General features: G+C 38.6%; 1 pseudogene; it reads right to left on the minus strand.

Annotated features, from left to right (window-relative positions):
• Nucleotides 1-930: 930 nt before the first annotated feature.
• The window catches only part of LOC114082317 (high mobility group protein B1-like), a 67904-nt pseudogene continuing 51093 nt past the window's right edge, over nucleotides 931-17741 (minus strand).

Raw genomic sequence — 17741 nt, forward strand, 5'->3', positions numbered from 1 at the left:
TAAGTTACCTGTTTCCAAGAGACAATGCTGGGACTGGTACAGGATGACAGACTTTCCATTCTGAAAGGAGAAAATGGACAGAAGAGAGGAGCCACTGCTTCCAAGCAATTTGAAAATCCAATGGAAAATACATTCGGTTTTAAGAACTGGTAATCATCCTGTCTGGCTCAAGACTCCATCTTTAGGGCCCGTTGCTCTATCCTGAGACTCCACCTTTAGGGTGGGTTTTCCTTTTTCTCAAAAGGAAGCACACATTTCCGGTAAGTAGTTTGTTGACATATTTTCTGCCCATGATGGCTAATCTTAGTTGACAATTTGACTGGATTGAGAGTTGCCTAGAAAATTGTGACGCATACTTTGGGGTGTGTCTGTGAGGGTGTTTCCAGAGACTATTTGCATGTGGGTCAGTGAACTGAGGGGAAAGACCTGCCCTGAATATGGGTGGCACCCTCCAATAGGCTGGGGCCTGGATGCAACAAAAAGTGGAGGGAGAGGGAAGCTTCCCTGCACTTACTAACCTGATTCTTCTTTTTGTTTTTGTTTGTTTATTTTGGCTGCTCCTGTCACCATGGACATCAGACTCCAGAGTCTTCAGCTGGAATGTGGATACACACCAGGGTCTCTTCAGGAAGCTTACAGACTTTCAGCCTCTGACTGAGACTACATCACTGGTCCCTCCTGTAGAATGGATGGAGTTTTCCTTAACCCCATTCTTCCAGTGACACAGACACAGAAGAGCTTAGGTAGCTTGCCCAGGGTAAAGTTACAGAGGAGCCAAAATTTGGGTCCTAACAATATGGTTCTACATACTCATTTAATGCTCACACAACCTCTCGAAATAGAGAATATTACCCCCATTTCACAAAAGAGGGAACAGGTTTAGAGGGCAGACTGGTAACTACTAGGAGCTGGGATCTGAGCTAGGATCTCTCAGGTTCTAAATCCACATCTTTCCACAATAACCTGCTGCCCCTGAAGAACAAACTCCTCGGAGCTGATGTTGCTGGTCTTTCCAGTGTTCTTGTTGGTAGCTTGGATTTCTGTCTCAAACTTGCAAGGCTTGGAGAGTAAGAGTTGGTCTCTGTTAGTTCTCTCTGCAGCAGAAGTAGCTGCAGCTGTTCCCTTCCGGGGGAAATGTGTACTAGTCAATGAACATTGCCCACATGCAGAGTTTGCACAACTAGGGAGTCCTTGGATGATATGATCCAAACTTACTAACTAGTTGGTCCTTGGGCATGTTTTTGGTGCAAGGACTCATCTCTAAGGAATCTGGCTTGATGCAAAGGGGTCAAATCTTTGGGCTGTGGAGTCCCAGCTCTTTCTTTTAGCATTTGGTGACCTTGAGCATAATACTTAGCCTGGGTGAGGTTCATTTCCCTCTTATACAGAAGAGGAGTTACGACAGCATCAAATTCATTGTGTTTATACATTTTAAATTTATATTTTGGATATGAGGTGTGCCCCAATATCTTCTATACTAATAATGCAGGAATGTCCAGATATAAAGAGATTGAATTGTGAGAGCTGGAACCTAATAAGTCCATCCCAGTTTGAATGACTGGGTGGTAACTGTAGGCAGGTAGGACATGGCTAGAGGAGGTGGTTCACTGGGTCATACCCTGGGGGGTGCATCTTCCCTGTGACCCTTTCCCCTCCTCCCTCTTTCTGTTTCTTTGCTGCCACGAGAGGAGCAGCTTCCCTTCTTCATTCGCTTCCCCCAAGATGTTGGAGTCAGCCATTTATGGACTGAGATCTCTGATACCATGAGCCAAAATAAACTTTTCCTTCTATAAGCTTTTCTTGTCAGGTATTTTGGTCACAGTGATGCAAAAGCTGACTAAAACAGAGACAATGTGTAAAATGTTTATTTAGCACTGATCTTACATTAAGCAGACAAAAAACTAGTGGCAATGATCAATAATGGCAAACCTATGATGTAATTCCTAGAACTGAGGCCCATATCAGGTTAGAGGAACTACTAGATCTGTTCATCTTCTAATAGTAATATTGCTAATATTAACTAAGAAATATATAGTTTTTATTTTGTGTCAGGAGCTATTCTAAGTGCTTTACAAACATTGACTCATTTAGTTTTCAAAATGCCTCTGACATGAGTAATATTATTATCCCTGTTTTACAGATGGAAAAACTGAGGCACAAAGTGTTTAAATACCTTGTCAGAAGTCATATTATTGATGAACAGGGGAGCCAGGAATTGAATCAGGCAGACTGGCTCCACTGCCCTTGTTAATAACCACTAAACTGTTCTAGTTTTCACAGTAAAAGGGGTCATCTGTGACATAGCAGGAGTCCATTAAAGCAAACTTTCTAGGCTTAAAAGCTGTGATTGTAGCTAGCTGACTTCTAAAGTCCATCCCAGGTTCTGCATTTTAAGCAGAAAGCAAAGAGTGATTTCTGACTTCCCAATTTATGCCTGGATGGGAGAAATTCAGACTTCAGTGGTTCCGGCTGCCAACCTTGTGCAGACTGTGGGTAACTGAACATGTTTGCAAGTCCCCTCAGTTAACACTGGCACTAACCACCTGGTGGCCAGATTAGTGAGAGTCTGGCCTTCCCACCCAGCCCCTCTCTTTGAACAGGCTGCAGCTGCCTCTGAGGTTGTTCTTTGGCCAGGATGTGGTTGAAAAGTTCACACTTAAAAGCCCATTTAAGAGGATTTAAAAGAAACAACAACAGAAGCAGGTGGAGTAGAAGTGACCTAGTCACCTTTTGCCCCTTGAGCTGCTTCAACAGCTGGGAAGAACTGGGCAAACCAGCAATGCCGGACCATAAACCTCCCTGTGACTCCAGACCTGCTGCTACTTTGAATGGAGCGCCTATCAGGGACTCACTCTGTGGCAAAATAACTGCAATTGGAGAGGGAATTGCTGCTAGAACTCGGAGTAAACACCCAGGGGGACAAGAATCTAATTGAAGAATTGGAATTCACCAGCGAAGGCCATTTAGCCATTTCACTGCCAAACCAAGGAGGTGCTTTTACTGCCCAGTGTAAGCCGGCTGCATAGGGACCTTGGGTCTGATGAGGTGCAGCAAGCCTTGCACAAAGTTAGACTGCCTGTCTGCAATGCCCTTTCTCTCATTCCATAAACAAAGCGGTTCAAGCTTCAAGCTTCTGCCCATCTTAGTGGTTTTGTTAGGTTGATATCCTAGGGCTGGGGAAAAGAGATCCAGGAAACCTGTAGAGGTGGATGTTATTCCAAGGGTTGATAGTGATGCCAATCCCGAACCAGGAATACTTAGATTGGAAAGGAAAATGTGATGTCACCTGTTTTAGATATAACCTGCCAAATTCAAATGACAAATGTTTTAGTATTTCTGTCCAAAACATATTGCATTATCCTATCCTTCGGGTAGCACTCTAAATGTTTTTGAAGAGGCATTGGCTACTTTATATCTAAGGTTATAAGCAGGGCGACCAACCATCTCTGTTTGGGTCTAGGGGAAACTTTTAGTGATAATACCAGGAAAGTTCCAGGCCAACTTGGAGTCACACTTGCTACCTAAAACTAGCAAACTGTAGTGACATAGAATGAGGGAGGTTCATATTGATGTGATATTGTTTATTGACTTTTCTCTTTATTACTATAGTGATATCCAGCCACCTAATATCATAACAAAATTCTCTTATTCATTGCCAACACCTCTTCTAAAATAACTGATGTACTGAAATTACCATTAATTTTCTACACTTTTTCACTCCTTCACATCTTTTATGTGAGGATCATGTCAGTTAATCAAATGGTAACCAAAATATAGCTATTACTTGCTTGTTACATTACTAATGAGCAAGAAAATAAAGCCATTTATCCCATTTTAAAGTAAAAATACCTTTCACAGAGAACATAGACTTATGGTTAAAACTTAAATTTCTGAGGGCTGGGGATGCAGCTCAGTTGTAGAGTTTGCCTGATAGGTGTAAGTAAGGCCCTGGGTTCCATTCCCAGAACCCTCCCCCGCACCCCCCCCCCCCCAAAAAAAAAAACCTTTTGAAAACCAATATCCATTTTCTCATGGTTACTGAATTGAATCTGTGTACAAAGAAGACATTTGATTCTGCTGTCTGACATCCAGTTACTCACATGTACGTGGTCCCACACATACAGATGGTAGACATTCATTCTTTCTAAAGAGTACATATTTAAACAGATTTAACCAATGACATATTAAAAATATATATTCTTTGGGATACAACTAATCTGACCAAGAGAATGCCTAAATCTACCTGAAAATTTTCCTCTAACAAAGGAAATTAGGATTCTTACCATAATCTAAATTATGAGTGATATGCTATAAAATGCTTGCTTCTATAAGATTACAGTGACAACATTCTTGCTATAAAATATCTTTTGTCTTTTTTTAAAAAAAATGGTATCAAGTTGTATCTATTATTTAATTCCACTTTTTACAGGAAATTAAGTTTAAAAAAGTTCATATGCAAACAGTCAACCTCTTTTTTACTGTGGATTAAAATAAACTGATGGGTAAAGATTAATTTTTGGTAACAATTCACAACTTATAAGTGAAAAGATTGGAGGCTTTAGAAAGACACTCTCTTCTTGTACTACTGAAAAAGGGTGACTTCTGCAAAGTTGCACTATTGTGATAAGTATGACATCAGAGGTGACATCATCAAACAAAACCGGCACCACAGCTGACCAATACAGATCTAATCTCTATGATGCCAAATGCTTGGGTATGATGATAAACTATGTTTTTGATAATTGAGAGCAGAAGAACATTGTCCATTTTAACTCTTCATGTTGAATTTGAATCCTAACATGCATTTTCAGCTCAGTGTTCTAATTTACTCAACATAATTGAGTCAACCTTTGATTCCTTATCCTGCATTGCCTTTGGTCAATACACAGTTATAGCAATCTTTTTTGAGTAGTGTGGTTGCAGTAAATAGAGATTAAGCTGAAAGTATGTGTACCAACTGCAGATCAGCCCACTGGGAGTCTAAGTGGTTCTTTAAAAAATCTTGTATATTCACAATAGACTATTAGCCATAAATAAGAATGAAATTATGGCATTTGCCAGTTAATGGGTAGAAGTGGAGACTATCATGCTATGTGAAATAAACCAGTTCAAAAAACACAAAGGCTGAATGTTCTCTCTGATATGCTGATGCTAACACACAATAAGGGTAGGGGGGGAGAATAGAAGTTTATTGGATTAGACAAAGGGAAATAAAGGAAAGCGGGGAGGAATGGAAATAGGAAAGACAGTAGATGCATCAGACATAGCTTTCCTATGTTCATATATGAATACACAATCAGTGTATCTCCACATCATGTTCAACCACAAGAATGGGAGCTTTTACTCCATGTATGTATAATATGTCAAAATACATCCTACTGTCATGTATAACTAAAAAAAGGAAAAAAAAATTAAATTAAGAATAAAATAATCTGTTAATCCAAAAAATCTTGTATATTATTTTTGTTGTGATTTAAGAGTATAAGTGAAAGAAATGTACATTTGCTGAGTGACTATGGTTCTAGTTCAGGGGTAGGTAGTCCATTGTGAGGGATTTTATCCACGTCATCCTCTATGACAATGACCAACAGCTTTACTCTTTAGTGAGGAATCAGAATTAGATATCCCCCTTCCATCAGGTTTGATTTTAAAATCCATGTTCTTCTAATAGTTCATAGGGCAAACCTGCTTCAACTTGTTCTATTCAAAAAAGGTTCCAGAAGTCTACGAAAGAGGAAAAAATGCATGACTATCAAGCCTAAACAAAATCTCCAAAATTAAATAATTAGTCCATGTGAAGTCCGGATCTGTTTAACTCCACAGCACATCATCACTACTGTTCACAGTGGGGTATCATCAAGCCTTGCTGGATGCCAAGTACCAGGGAAGAAAGAAATTCAGTCTGCCATTGTTTTAAAACATTAGCCCTCCATACCACTTGGGAGTTCAGTGTTATCTTATTCCCCAGGGTATTTTCATGTCTGGGTGTTAGGAAAAACGCCCAGTTTCTGGATCTATAAGGCTGAAGACAAGATCAAGGTAAGCAAACCAAATCTTCAACTAGGAGTCATTCTCCACCAAAAGCCTGCTTCAACTATCAACTGCTCCTTCTGTCACAGTCCAGAAAAGAGTTAAGATTCGAGGAAAGGCCATTGCACCCAGTCTCTGATAATCTGGAAAGGATTATCAGAGTCAAGAGACTGGCAAGGGAGGGAGAGTGTCTACAAGGTGCCAAGGCTGAGAAGCTGGTGGGCAAATCAAGAGATATTTGCAGAAGACAAAAGAGAAGCTACCTTAGAGCTTGAGGCACCTGGATGTGTTGTAGACCACAGGAAAGGAGCTAGCAGACAAAGGAGAAGAGAGTCAAAATGCAAGAAAGTAATAGTGTCAGAAGAGGTGAGAGGCAAAAATCTCAAAGAAGTTGGTAGTGGTGGACTCAACAGCGCAGGGGGAAAGATTAGCCTGGGCATGGTAAATGACACTCTTCTAAAATGGAAGAAAGAGATCTGACATGGAAAGGCTTTGAGATCAGAAGAAAACCTGAATCCCCAGTATTAAGACAGTGTTCCAGTTTTCCTGGATTTCTTTACTAAAGATTGCATGAGAGGCTTTAATATACGCAAAGTTTCAAGTCCCAGGAAGTGGGTTTGGGGGGAATATTTGGGTGTAATTCTGAATGAAGAGATAAAACAATAAATTCTAAGAAGCTGCCAGAAGCCATGACTAGAATGCTAGAACATACTACATTGCATGCAAAAAAAGAAAGAAAGAAAGAAAAAACAACAACAAAAAATAAAACCCAGAATGGGATATCCTAAGGATCAGTAACATCTAAAAAGAAAGACAAGAGGAAGAATGTCTAGAAATACATAATAAGTTTTGTGTTTATGTCCACTGGTCCTAGGTCACATAAATATAGAAATTGTTTTACCTTCATCCAGTACAATGAAAGCAGTTTAGAAACTATAGAAAACCTTGAATTCTTGTTAAATAGATGAGTGAGTAGATGAATGGTTGAATGAATAAATGCAAGGAGAGTTGCATGGAAAGGCAAATAGAATACTTAGAGAAGAAATGATAAAATGATCTTATATTTAAATATTTCAAATATGACTCCTGGTAGGAAGATCATCTGTGCCGTATCATTACGATGAAGAGAAAGAACTTTGTTCTTTCCTTTGACTTTCTGATGTGGCCAATATCAGGAAAAAGAGAATGATAAGGGGAATTTTATCTGAAAGTGTTTGCTTATTGAGAGCTAAGAGTAAGAGCTGCACGTGATGAGTAGTTTTCACAGTGTAAATACCAAGAAAAGAAGAACCAGGAGCCTTTTTAACTCCATCATTGAGCAAGGTAGGCTTGACCCCTAGAGCCATGGAAAGGGAAACTTGGAACAGAGACTGTGAGTAACATCCATGAGGAACATAACAGCATTTCTCAAAGCAAAATGAAAAACCAACATTTAGATAAGCAAGAACTGTCATTAAGTTAAATTAGAAAGAGAACATTAAATGAGCTCGAGGGTTTAGAGTTTCTAAATTCTAACTCCTTATGTGATTGTCTTAAGTCTGTAATAGGTCTGTAGATAACTAATAACTGCATATTTGTCTTGCTGTTTTCCTTTTTAAGTTTATAATTCTCTTATGAAAAATTTGCATGTATTCTAGAAAAATCATGATTCAGTATGGGGCTGGAGATGTAGCTCAATGGTACAGTGCTTACCTAGTGTACACAAGGCCCTAGGTTTCATCCCCAATACCACAAAAAATAATAATAGCAATAATTCTGTGTGAATGTTTGAGCTATTTCTTATGTATTAGCCAAACCTGGAGAATTTTATTTCCAGAGAAGCAAAGTCATACTTGTTTGGCATAAGTAAAAAGAGAGAAGGTGAATGTTTGCAGAAAAAAAAAATTGAGATAAAGTCAGTGATACAGAAAGAAAAAAAAACTTTATAAGAGAGCCTTACAAAATATCTATATGCTTATAATTCCCTAATCAATAGTAACAGTCCACCTTGTACCTCAGTGTGGACTGAATTGCCCAATTGACACACATGGTTGCATTACACACTTCACAAATGTAGGATATTGAAGACTGAGCTCTTGATCTCCTCTTCCAAGCCTACTCCTATAGCTACATCCCTTTGTATAATTAGCTTTTCATCCTTCTAGTTGTTCAGATCAAAAAACAATGGAGTGATTCTGGACTTTCCACTTTGTTTCACATTCTTCATCTGATCCATCAGCAAATCCTGTCCTCTCTCTTCAAAACATATATCCATCCAGAACCACCCTCATCTAACAGCCTTTGAACGGGCCTTCCTGGCCTCTAGAGTCCATCCTCACCCTCTATTGTCTGACTCTCAACACAACAGCCAGAGTGATGCTTCTGCACCATAATGTCTGCTTACAACCTTCCTGTGGCCACCCCTATTCTCCTCAGAACACAAGTCTAACCATGATCTGGCACTTTCACTTGTTCCTTCTTCCTGGAATTTTCTCTGCCTGTACTCCCCACAGCCACATGGTGCCTCTCTCATTCTCAAGTCTTACTTGAATGTCACCTCCCTAGGAGGTCTTCCCTGGTGACATCATTTGAACTGCAAATTTCTCTCAATGCTATTTCCCATTCCTGGGCACTCCTTGTCCCCTGTTACCTGATTTTGCTTTCTCCATGGCACTGACATTTCCATTTTATTTATTTATTTTGGTTACTGTCTGTCTTCCCTCACTAGATTTGTAAGCTACAAAAGAACTAGAATTTTTCTCTGTTTTGTTCGTTGTTGTCCCCCTGGGACAATGCCTGGTCAGTGGGCTCTTAATAGATGTTTGAAGGAGAGAGGAAGGAAGAAAGGAAGGAAGGACAAATAAATGCATTCCAATAGTGTCAGTAGAGTAGTAAATATAAAAACAGGGGTTGAAGGGTAGGTAAACTCAATAACTCCTGAACTATAAATGCAAAAAAGTTTTAGGCATTAAAAGACATATGAGACCCAAGGGGGAAAAAAAGAGTGCTTAGTATGCATATTTATAAATACACAGAGACAGATACACACACACACACTCACATACACACACAATGAATTTACAAGGCTTCTACTGAAATTGAAAAAAAAATTCTATAGAACAAGAAATTATCACTGGAAACCAACGATTTGATTTCGGTATTACTGGTAGAAATATGTAAGACGTCATTGAGATTGCTTTTGTTAACAGTGTGGTCTCTGTGTTTTAGTTTAGTGAATGTATGACTATTTAGTGGGCTTTCATAGGTTTGTTTCATCTCTTGCTTCCCCACAATCATGGTTTTCCCCTTAAGTTTCTTAATTTCAATTTTTTTTTAAAATAGCAGTTACCAAAAACCACAACCCTAAACCATAGAGAAACTTCTGTGTTCCTTTCTAAGTCAAAAATAAATAAAATGACATCTGAGTTATACAATGGTGATTCTTTCATGAGTACAACTTTTTTGGAGGGAGAGTATGCTGGGAATCAAACCTGGGGCCTTGTGCATGCTAGGCACGTACTCAACCACTGAGCTACATCCCAGCCCCATTAGTACAACTTCTAAGGAGAGTTCTTGCTAGGTAATATTTCGTCTCTCCTCCGCTCCATGAGAGAGCCAATGATGCCATTATTATTTCTTCTTACTAACTGAACATAAGAAAAGATAATAACAGCTATAAAAGATTCAAAGAAGGCAACAGGAATTACTAAAAAAATTACTAAATACTACAATACAGCTTATGAAATGTATAAGAAGTATATAATAGAGAAGATCAATAAAGAAGCACTGGTTATTTAAAAAGGTTAATAAAATTGATAAGCCACAGCTGAGAATGACAAAGAGGGAAAAGAAAAACTAAGAAGGAAAGGCACAAATAAACATATGGAGAAGGGGAACAGCATTACATATATTCAGAAAATCCACAGCAAGGAAATCATGAACTATTTTCTGCCTATTGGTTTGATGATTTATATAAATGGAAAAGTTTGACTCAAGAAGAAATTTAAAAATTAAATAGTTGTAAAACAATAAATAGATCAGTTTAAGAAAAAATCTAATAAGGAAACACTCCAGTGGCTTCTGCAGGAAGTTCTATCAAGTGTAAAAGTAATAGACACTTCTCAGAAGAAATACAATCAATCAACAAATATATGAAAAAATGTTCAACATCTTTAGTAATTAGAGAAATGCAAATTAAAACTACTCTAAGATTTCATCTCACTCCATTCAGAATGGCAGTTATCAAGAATATAAGCAACAGTAAGTGTTGGCAAGGACGTGGGGAAAAGGTACACTCTTACACTGCTGGTGGGACTGCAAATTGGTGCAGCCAATATAGAAAGCAGTATGGAGATTCCTTAGAAAATTTGAAATGGAACCACCATTTAACCCAACTATCCCACTCCTCAGTCTATATACAAAGGACTTAAAAACAGCATACTACAGTAATGCATCCACATCAATGTTTAGAGCAACACAATTCACAATAGCTAAACTGTAGAACCAACTTTGATGCTCTTCAACAGATGAATAGATAAAGAAATGGTGGTATATATATACACAATGGAATATTACTCAGCATTAAAAGAGAATAAAATCATGGCATTTGCAGGTAAATGGATGGAGTTGAAAAATATCATGCTAAGTGAAGTAAGCCAACCCCCAAAAAACCCAAAGCTGGAATGATTTCTCTAATGTGTGGATGCTGATCCATAATGGGGGTTGGAGGGGGAGCATGGGAGGAATGGAGGAACTTTGGATAGGGCAAAGGGGAGGGAGGGGAAGGGAGGGGGGGTAGGGGGTAGCAAAAATGGTGGAATGAGATGGACATCTTTACCCTAGGTACATGTATGATGACATGAATGGTGTGACTCTACTTTGTGTACAACCAGAGACATGAAAAATTGTACTCCATTTGTGTACTATAAATCAAAATGCATTTTGTCATATGTAACTAATTAGAACAAATTAATTAATTAATTAAATATATATATAATTAAGATGTAATTACAGTTTTACACAAGCCTTCAGAGACCAGAAGAAGAGGAAGTACCCTCAGTTCATATGAAACTGGTATAACTTTGATTCCAAAATTTACAAGCACCATACATGAGAAAGGCAAATGAACATGAACATGAACATGTTCATAAACTCATGAGCACTAATGCCGCAGTCTGGTTGGGCACAAAATAACCGAGCCTCCACTAGGCACTTGTAAGTTCAAAACAGGAACTCCTTTATCCCCTGAACTCCCGAGAAGGCCACCCACACAGCCCTTCCAGGAACACCACCAACCGGAAAATCCCTCCTCCAGCACTTCCCCAACCAACACGAACTCTCCAGGAATCCCTGTGAGAACTTCAAAGTAGCGGGGCACCCTAGGCAGACAGCAGGGGTCTAATATACAATTGAATACACAGCTTAACATAACCATCATCATCTCAATGGCTCCCTGACATCACCTCTCAACCACTCCCTTCTGGCAAAAATGCCATGCTTCACTCTGACTGCTCTGTGGCTCTCAGCACACTAATGCAAAACAAATTCTTAAGAAATTATTTATATGCAAAATCCTATAATATTTGAATTCTATAATATTATAAATATATAATAATGTATAATTATGATCAAGTAGGGTTGTTTTAGCCAGCTTTCCATCAATGTAGCAAAATATCTGAGATAATAAACTTATAAGGAAAAAAGGTTTATCTTTGACTCATGATATCAATCCATGATTGGTTGGCTCCATTGCCTTTAGCCTGTGGCAGTGCCATATATCACGGTGAGCGTGTGTGCTGAAAAAGCTGCTTAGGTCATGACAGTTGGGAAGCAAAGAGAGAAAGAGAGCAGGACCAGCTCCCCAATATTCCCTTAAGGGCATGTTTCTGTATGACCTAACTTCCTTCCACTAGGCCCCACCTCCTAGAGATTCCATCACCTCCCAATAGTGGGGACTAGGCCTTCAACATAGAGCCTTTGTGAAACACTTATGGTATAAAACATGGCAGGGATATTTATACCAGTGGGCAAGCTTAATGTTTGATAATTATAGTAACTTTTAGCAAACCAGAACTAGGGAGGAAATTTCTTAATGTGACAGAAAAAATAATCTACAGAAATCCTAGAGCAAACATAATATTTAATAGTCAAGTATTAAAAGCTTTCCCTTTGAGATTGAAAACTGGACGAGGAGGCTGGCTACAACTATTCCTAGTCAATCCTGTAGCAGAGGTAATAGGTGACACATAGCTTGAAAAATAAATATAAAAGTTATATAGAGTTTAGAAAGGGAGAAATAAAGTTCTCATTATTCATAGATAATGATTCTGCAAGTAGAATTTTAAAAAAAAATCTACAGATAAATTATTAGGGTTAGCATAATTTGGAAAGTCCTAGATACAAAGTCAATACATAAAGATCAATTGACAATAGTAAAGATCTACATAAAAATGAGCCATAAAAATGACTTCGAAGAATCAATTAATCTGTCAATTCTCCCTGAATATTATATCCCACTTCAAGTCTCAACAGTTATTTTGGGATAATTAAAGATGATTGTAATTCATGGAGATGTAAAAAGCTTAAAAAGTTCAAGACAGACCTGGGCATGATGGCTCATGCCTGTGATCCCAGCTGCTTGGGAGGCTGAGGCAGGAGAATATCAAGTTCAGTTTCAGGCCAGTTTCAGGAATTTAGTCAGACCCAGTTTCAAAATTGAAATATAAAAAGGTTTGGGGATTGCTAATGGTAGAACACCCTGGGGGTTGAATTCATAATACCACAAAGAAAAAAAGGCATTTTGAAAAGAATTCTTAACAAGTTTGGTGCAGAGATTAAACAGAATCAGACATCTGAACACTTGATATAGAAGTGGCAAAGTGGGGAAATGACAAATTTTCAATTAACAATGCTCGAACAGCTCAGCATCGTTTGGGGAAAATTGAAATCAGACCCCTATCTCATAAATTATGAAATAATAACTTTGGATAGTTTAAAAAACTAAATACAAATGACAAAGCTATGGACTTTAGCAGATAATAGAGGTAATATATTTATGACCTCTGAGAGAGAAGGATTTCTTTTTTTTTAAATAATACATTTCCCTTTATTTATTTTTAATTTGTTCTTTATAGAGAAGGATTTATTTATTTTTTCTTTTTTATATTTCTTTTTTATTACTACATAATAATTATACAGAATAGTGAGTTTCATTGTGGCCTATTTGTACACATACATAACATACTTTGATCAATTTAATTCCCCAGGACCTCCTCTTTCCTTCTCCTCCTTCCTTACCCCAATTCCCTTCCTCTACTTTACTGACCTACCTTTTATTTTCATGAGATATTTTTTTTTTGTACCAGAGATTCAACTAAGGGGCACTTAACCACTGAGTCATATTTATTAGCCTTTTTGTATTTTTTTATTTAGAGACAGGGTCTCACTGAGCTGCTGAGCACCTTGCTTTTGCTGAGGCTGGCTTTGAACTCGCAATCCTCCTGCCTCAGCCTCCCGAGCTGCTGGGATTACAGACGTACACCACCACACCCAGCATATGATATTCAAATCTTCTTTTTTTTGAATATTTATTTTTTAGGTGTAGATGGACACAACACAATGCCTTTATTTTTATGTGGTGCTGAGGATGGAATCCGGGTCCTGCCCATGCTAGGTGAGCGCTCTACCGCTGAGCCACAATCCCAGCCCTCAAATCTTATTTTTTTCCTTCCAGAAAAAAACAAATGACCCTTGACATTCCAAGTCTGGCTTATTTCATTTAACATGATGCCCTCTAGTTCCACTCATTTTTTTGTAAATGATATAATTTTATTCTTAGAGAAGGATTTCTTAAGTCACTAAAAAAATACTAACCATAAGAGAAAAGATCAATAAATTGTACTACATGAAAACTGTATTTACCAAAGATATCTTTATAAAAGCTAAAAAAAAAATAGCTCATTGAATGGGTGAGGCTAATTACCAAAACAGGGTTAATGAGAACCTATTATACAGAATGTGTGTGTGTGTGTGTGTGTGTATTCCTATAAACCAATAGGAAAACAGCCCAAGAGAAAATTTGACAAAAGACCTGGACAGATACACATAGCAGAAAATCAAAATGGTCAATAAACACACAAAAATGTTAGAAATCTATTATCAAGGAAATGGAAATTTTATATCTCTCTACTTGGCAAAAATTAACAATTATGATCATATCAGAAAGTCAGGTTTCAATATATACCAGGCACTTTCATATACTGCTGGTGAAGAGTATAAATTAGAAATAGTAAATTTTGGAAGCTATTTGGAATTATCTCATAAAATTGGAGACATACATGATCTTTGAACCAGCAACTTCACTTCTAAGTGTAGTCCCTGCAGAAAGCAAACTTGTGAACATCAGGATATAAATTTAAGACTTCAGAGTGGCATTGTCTCCATGATTGCCCAAACCAGAAACAACTCCATACCAGCTAAGGATAATCTGGTTTCTGTAACCCCTAACTCCCAAACCTCAGGTACTTGACCTTGTAAAAGTTTATTTCTTACTCCCACACTAGCCTTGTGTGGATACTCCTACCCAGGAGGCTTTCCTGGGCAGCTCTCATCCTAGCAGTGATTGAAGAGTCCTGTTTTCGTCTATCTTATAGCTCCACCATCTTTCACATATGACTTCCAAGATCACCCAGAGATCATCTCCAGTCCAGGTGAGGTTCATTTGGGCCAGGTCAGACTCCATGCCCATATCTTACCGATAGGAGATGGGAAATGCTGTCCAGGCATGCCCAAGAGGGCCCCAAGAGAACACAGGAGTGGTGATTTGCTACTAATCCCCACCCCAAACCAAAATCTCTATAAATAGTAGACATCCCTTACACATGTCTATTAGACACAGTGACCCACTCATGCAATGGGATGTGATCTGGCAGTGGATGTGAACAGACCATGCCTGCCACAAGAGAACTTCACAAAAATGATGTTGAGCAAGAGATGCCAGACTCCCTCAATACTTCATTTTGATCTCTATCTATATAAATATATGCAGCTCCAAAATAGACAAAGTGAAACTGTATTGTTTAGGGAAATATACATAGGTCATAAAAGTAGAGAGAAAAGAAAAGGAATTGTTACAGTAGGAATTGTTACAGAAAGTTGGGAAGGCTGTGAGACGGGGCTGGCAATGTCCTAGTTCTGGACCCAAGCAGCAGTTTTCAGGTGTTCATAATACTTTTCCTCACACACATAGTTACATCCACACACCGAAGTTCAAAAAGCCAAATGTGTTCTCTACCTCAACATTAGTGGGCCATGCAGTTTGTACAGAGAAAAGCAGCTTCCCCTGGCTGGATCACCTTGCCTCCTGGCTGACCACGCTTTCCTGTCTCCCCTGCTGGATGCCAAGCGCCCTCCAGTCCGAATTTCCTCTGATTTACCATGCTGAAGGGGAAGAAAAAAAATCTGTGCTCCCATTTGACATAATTGCCAAACACCTGATTCTGTCCCCCTAGGTTCCTGCGTAAATGTTATTATCTGCTGTTGTCTCCCATAATTACTACCCCTTTCCTGAGTTGATGAACAGTTTCTGCCACCGTCTAGTTTTGCAGTTAACGAAATGCCATTTTGCTACTGGCGCTGCTACTCCCCTCATGATCTCTTTATCTTTGTTTCCTACAGTAACTTGTAAATTCCAGTGACTCATATCTCTCTTGTTCCAGACACTTAACTTTCAAATCTGTATTTTCCACCCTCCAGTGCACAATTTGTTTTACATTCTGTTGGGTCTCTCTTTCATCATCCTTGAATTCTACAGCTGGGAAAAGCCTTCCTCCCGCTACTCAGCCCTGAACACCTTTGTTTTTCCATTTCACAGACTCCAACACTTGGCTTTTGAAGGTAGATGATTTGAAGTATTCCCATGTCCCCTCGCATAAAAGGCGTTTGTACTGGTGTCCTTCAGCAGAAACTTCTCTCTGCCTCCTACTGAGATGCCCAAAGGGCTGGTTGGCTTCCAGCCCTCCCTTCCCAAAATGGTGGCATTTCAGTGGCAAAATTCCCATCACCTCTTGGTTGTGAAAGGAACTGGAACGAACTGTTTGATGTAAGTGGGAATGATGTAGGGATAGCTTGGTTGCTTCCCTTTGTCCTCCAGATAACCCACCAGGTATCTGAGGCCCAAGGCCCAAGTTCCAAAAAAGCAGCTTGGAAGAAGGGCAACCTGCATTCTTTTAGACACCCTCAGAGTGACATCTCCTAGCGACAATCACCTGAGAGGGAAAAGCTGGGGGGGGGGTTCTTTCTTTTCTGTTTTCTCTCCCTAAGTCAACTTAAGAAGGCCTTTGAACTAGCTCTCAGGCTGTTTAGGTTGGACTCCAGCTATGCCGGGACAACTTGGAGGCACACCCTCTGGTAAAATCACCTCTTTTGAGAAAAAGAAGCCAGTTATAGACCCAATACTCACAAGCCCAGTGAGTAAATAAAGGAGCAGGCCAAAGCCTATAGAAATCATGAAATCAACTCTTAACGCATTGCCATTCACCAGTGGTTTGACCGCAGGCACAAATAATCTATTTCAGTGAGTTTGCCTTCAGGTTTAAGGGTCCCACTCAGGGGAGATGTTTTAAAGGGTGTTGGGAAGGAGAATAGTGTTGCAGCAAAGTGAGATTTCAAGCAGGGCTTCCCACAGCTGCCCCCACCCTTTCTATTGTAAATTACCTTTAACAAGTCTGTAGTAGAGAATGCATAGCTATTTTGATTTTAAAATAAAAGTCCTTTTAAAAAATGCATTTACTACTTTCAAAAACAGATTGGCAAAACTAATGTGGTTAGGTTACAAAAAGCCAATCAATCTAGAATGATTCAACTCAATACTTTGGCTTTTTTAAAGATAATTTAAAATGTCAAAGTTGTTAAGGAAAAAAAAAGAGAAAAAAGAAAAGAAAGCCAGATATTCAAAAGTGTGCCAATTAAAGAAAGAAAGCATCTATTTTGTTGTCCCTGCAGATCCCAAGCATTAAAATGATATGACGTTAATGCTTATCATGTCCATATCCTCAGTTATTCATGGCCTAATTGAAAAAGAAAACAACTTATTTTTATGTGGGCCTATGGAAATATGTCCTGTGGAAAAACATTAAAATGTTCCAACTAATAGAACATATTGATCATATAAAGGCTCATCAGTCCTATCAGATTCTTGGCATTTTAACAGTGCTCTAAATTCTCAATGACTGCTTGGAGACAAAGTAATTAGAAAAGAATAGCATAAGAAATATTCAAAATACTCATGTAAGAAGGTGTTTGTTTTGTTTTGTTCAAGGAATTTTCCCCTACCTGAATTAAATAATTTTTAAAATTTGTTTTCTTTATGGAAAAAAACCCAATAGAATTATTTAAATGATATTTCATAAATTAACTACAGTCAGGAAATGATAAATTAAGATTTACTAGCCCCTAGACACTCAAATTAGGCGCGTGCGCACACACATGCACACATTTAACTGATATGTTGGCAATTTTCATCTTAAATTGTCCAAACTTCCCTGTTTAATCTCACGTTGACGAATAACAAAGTGCTCTGGATTGCCCTCTCTACCTTTGCGATCTTGGCTGGTTGCTCACAAACACCGCTCCCTAGGAAGTCTTCCTATTCAGGGGGAAGAAAGGTGGAAGGAATAACATTCACTTTTTCTTTCTGTTTGCTATAACCTCCTCTTTTAAAAGTCTGCTGTCCG

Source organism: Marmota flaviventris, chromosome 2 (genome assembly GCF_047511675.1).
Source record: "Marmota flaviventris isolate mMarFla1 chromosome 2, mMarFla1.hap1, whole genome shotgun sequence".
In the NCBI taxonomy this organism is placed as follows: domain Eukaryota; kingdom Metazoa; phylum Chordata; class Mammalia; order Rodentia; family Sciuridae; genus Marmota; species Marmota flaviventris.